A 5191-nucleotide genomic window follows, 5' to 3' on the forward strand; every position below is an offset into this window, starting at 1 on the left:
GAACACAGCCTGAAGGGACTAGTGTGCCACAGTTGACCGGGAGGGAGTTCGGGAAATTCTGGAGCTGCCGAAGAGGAAAGGGACTTTTTTCCCTCTTTTTTTCCTGGTGCGCAAGGAGAGGGGATTAAGAGAGCCTCTTAAAAGAACTCTAGAGATGGGCGTGAGTCATGGCTATCAGCACGGACCCCAGAGAAGCGGATGAAATGCTAAGGCTGCCCCTGCGGCCACCAAGAAGTCTGTGTGCAAACACAGGTCACTATCCACACCTCTCCTCCTGGGAGCCTGTGCAGCCTGCCACTGCCAGGGTCCTGTGATCCAGGGACAACTTTCTCAGGAAAACGCATGGTGCACCTCAGGCTGGTGTAACATCACACTGGCCTCTGCTGTTGCAGGCTTGCCCCGCATCTATACCACTCCCTCCCCCCAGCCTGAGTGAGCCAGAGTCCCCCAATCAACTTCTCCTTTAACCCCACCCTGTCTGAGTGAAGAACAGACACCCTCAGGTGACCTACAGGCAGAGGCGGGGCCAAATTCAAAATTAATCCCTGGAAGCTGTGGGAACAAAGAAAAGAAAGGTGAAATTTCTCCCAGAAGCCTCAGGAGCAGTGGATTAAATCTCCACAATCAGCCTGATGAATCCTGCATCTGTGGAATACCTGAATAGACAATGAATCACCCCAAATTGACGAGGTGGACTTTGGAAGCAATGATATATTTTTTTTCCCTTTTCCTCTTTTTGTGAGTGTGTGTGTGTGTATGCTTCTGTGTGTGATTTTGTCTGTATAGCTTTGCTTTTATCATTCATCCTAGGGTTCTGTCTGTCTGTTTTTGGGGTTCTTTTAATTACTTAAAATTTTTTTCTTAAAAAAAATAGTTTTTATTTAATTATTTTATTTTACTTTACTTTACTTTATCTTCTTCTTCCGTTTTTTTTTTCCTCCCTTTTATTCTGAGCCGTATGGAGAACAGGCTCTTGGTGCTCCAGCCAGGCATCAGGGCTGTGCCACTGTGATGGGAGAGCCAAGTTCAGAAGACTAGTCCACAAGAGACTCCCAGCTCCACATAATATCAAATAGCAAACATCACCCAGATATCTCAATCTCAATGCCAAAAACTAGCAAGACTCAATGAACAGCAAGCTACAGTGCAGGACACCCTATGCCAAACAACTAGCAAGACAGGAACACAACCCCGTCTATTAGCACAGAGGCTGCCTAAAATCAAAATAAGTCCACAGACACCCCAAAATACACCACTAGATGTGTACCTGCCCACCAGAAAGACAAGATCCAGGCTCATCCACCAAAACACAGGCACTAGTCCCCTCCACCAGGAAGCCTACACAACCCACTGAACCAACCTCAAACAATGGGGACAGAGACCATAAACAACAGAAACTACGAAATTGCAGCCTGCAAAAAGGAGACCCCAAACACAGTAAGTTAAGCAAAATGAGAAGACAGAGAAACACACAGCAGATGAAGGACCAAGGCAAAAACACAACAGACTAACTAATGAAGAGGAAATAGACAGTCTACCTGAAAAAGAATTCAGAATAATGATAGTAAAGATGATACAAAATCTTGGAAATAGAATGGAGAAACTACAAGAAATGTTTAACAAGGACAAAGAAGAACTAAAGAGCAAACAAACAGTGATGAACAACACAAAAAATGAAATTAAAACTTCTCTAGAAAGAATCAATAGCAGAATAACTGAAGCAGAAGAACAGATAACTGACCTGGAAGATAAAATAGTGGAAATAACTACTGCAGAGCAGAATAAAGAGAAAAGAATGAAAAGAATAGATGACAGTCTCAGAGACCTCTGGGGCAACATTAAACACACCAACATTCGAATGACAGGGGTCCCAGAAGAAGAAAGGGAAAAGAAAGGGACTGAGAAATTATTTGAAGAGATTACAGTTGAAAACTTCCCTAATATGGGAAAGGAAATAGTTAATCAAGCCCAGGAAGCACAGAGTGTCCCATACAGGATAAATCCAAGGAGAAACATGCCACGACACATACTAATCAAACTATAAAAAATGAAATACAAAGAACAAATATTAAAAGCAGCAAGGGAAAAACAACAAATAAAACATAAGGGAATCCCCATAAGGTTAACAACTGATCTTTCAGCAGAAACCCTACAAGCCAGAAGGGAGTGTCAGGACATATTTAAAGTGATGAAGAAGAAAAACCTACAAGCAAGATTACTCTACCCAGCAAGGATCTCATTCAGATTTGATGGAGAAATTAAAACCTTTACAGACAAGCAAAAGCTAAGAGAATTCAGCACTACAAAACCAGCATTTACAACAAATGCTAAAGCAACTTCTCTAGGCAGGAAACACAAGAGAAGTAAAAGACCTACAATAATAAACCCAAAACAATTAAGAAAATGGTAATAGGAACATACATGTCGATAATTACCTTAATTGTACATGGATTAAATGCTCCAACCAAAAGATGTAGACTGGCTGAATAAATACAAAAGCAAGACCAGTATATACGCTGTCTAAAAGAAACCCACTTCAGCCCTAGGGACACATACATACTGACAATGAGGGGATGGAAAAAGATATTCCATGCAAATGGAAATCAAAAGAAAGCTGGAGTAGCAATTCTCATATCAGACAAAATAGACTTTAAAACAGAGACTATTACAAGAGTCACAGAGGACACTACATAATGATCAAGGTATCAATCCAAGAAGAAGATATAACAATTGTAAATATTTATACAGCCAACATAGGAGCAACTCAATACATAAGGCAAATACTAACAGCCATAAAAGGGGAAATGAACAGGAACACAATCATAGTAGGGGACTTTAACACCCCACTTTCACCAATGGACAGATCATCTAAAATGAAATAAATAAGGAAACACAAACTTTAAATGATACATTAAACAAGATGGACTTAATTGATATTTATAGGACCTTCCATCCAAAAACAACAGAATACACATTCTTCTCAAGTGCTCATGGAACATTCTCCAGGACAGATCATGTCTTGGGTCAAAACTCAAGCTTTGGTAAATTTAAGAAAATTAAAATTGTATCAAGTATCTTTTCGACCACAAGGCTATGAGACTAGATATCAGTTACAGGGAAAAATCTGTAAGAAATAGAAACAGATGGAGGATAAACAACACACTACTTAATAACCAAGAGATTACTGAAGAAATCAGAGAGGACATCAAAAAATACATAGAAACAAATGACAATGAAAACACAACAACCCAAATCCTATGGGAATCAGCAAAAACAGTTCTAAGAGGGAAGTTTATAGCTATACAAGCCTACCTTAAGAAACAAGAAACATCTCAAATAAGCATCCTAATCTTACACCTAAAGTAATTAGAGAAAGAAGAACAAAATAATCCCAAAGTTAGCAGAAGGAAAGAAATCATAAATATCAGATCAGAAATACATGAAAAAGAAATGAAGGAAACAACAGCAAAGATCAATAAAATTAAAGCTGGTACTTTGAGAAGATAAACAAAATTGATAAACCATTAGCCAGACTCATCAAGAAAAAAAGGGAGAAGACTCAAATCAATAGAATTAGAAATGAAAAAGGAGAAGTAACAACTGACAGTGCAGAAATACAAAGGATCATGAGAGATTACTACAAGCAACACTATGGCAATAAAATGGACAACCTGGAAGAAATGGACAAACTCTTAGAAATGCACCACCTTTCAAGACTGAACCAAGAAGAAATAGAAATATGAACAGACCAATCACAAGCACTGAAATTGAAACTGTGATTAAATATCTTCCAACAAACAAAATCCTAGGACCAGATGGCTTCACAGGCGAATTCTACCAAACATTTAGAGAAGAGCTGACACGTATCCTTCTCAAACTCTTCCAAAATATAGCTGATGGAGGAGCACACTTAAACTCATTTTACGAAGCCAACATCACTCTGATACCAAAACCAGACAAACATGTCACAAAGAACATAGATGATGTTAGATGAACATAGATGCAAAAATCTTCAACAAAATACTAGCAAACAGAATCCAACAACACATTAAAAGGATCATACACCATGATCATGTGGGGTTTATCCCAGCAATGCAAGGATTCTTCAATATGTGCATATCAGTCAATGTGATACACCATACTAACAAACTGAAGGAAAACTCATATGATCATCTCAATAGATGCAGAGAAAGCTTTTGACAAAATTCAACACTGTTTTACTATAAAAACCCTCCAGGAAGTAGGCATACAGGGAACTTTCCGCAACATAATAAAGGCCATATGACAAATCCACAGCCAACATCGTCCTCAATGGTGAAAAACTGAAATCATTTCCGCTAAGATCAGGAAAAAGAAAAGGTTGCCCACTCTCACCACTATTATTCTCAAAGATTTGGAAGTTTTAGCCACCACAATCAGAGAAGCAAAAGAAATAAAAGGAGTCCAATTTGGAAAAGAAGTAAAGCTGTCACTGTTTGCAGATGACATAATACTATACATAGAGAATCCTAAAGATGCTACCAGAAAATTACTAGAGCTAATCAATGAATTTGCTAAAGTAGCAGGTTACAAAATTAATGCACATAAATTCCTTGCATTCCTATACACTAATGATGAAAAATCTGAAATTGAAAAAACACTCCCATTTAACATTGCAACAAAAAGAATAAAATATCTAGGAATAAACCTACCTAAGGCGACAAAAGGCCTGTATACAGAAAACTATAAGACACTGATGAAAGAAATTAAAGATGATACAAATAGATGGAGTGATATACCATGTTCTTGGATTGGAAGAATCAACATTGTGAAAATGACTCTACTACCCAACGCAATATACAGATTCAGTGCAATCCCTGTCAAACTACCACTGACATTTTTCACAGACTAGTACAAAAAATTTCAAAATTTGTATGGAAACACAAAAGACACCAAATAGACAGAGCAATCTTGAGAAAGAAAACTGGAGCTGGAGGAATCAGGCTCCCTGACTTCAACCTATACTACAAAGCTACAGCAATCAAGACAATATGGTACTCCACAAAAACAGAAATATAGATCAATGGAACAGGATAGAAAGCCCAGAGATAAACCCACACACCTATGGTCACTTTAACTTTGATAAAGGAGCAAAGAATATACAGTGGAGAAAAGGCAGCCTCTTCATTTAGTGGTGCTGGGAAAACTGGAC

Source organism: Globicephala melas, chromosome 13 (genome assembly GCF_963455315.2).
Source record: "Globicephala melas chromosome 13, mGloMel1.2, whole genome shotgun sequence".
In the NCBI taxonomy this organism is placed as follows: domain Eukaryota; kingdom Metazoa; phylum Chordata; class Mammalia; order Artiodactyla; family Delphinidae; genus Globicephala; species Globicephala melas.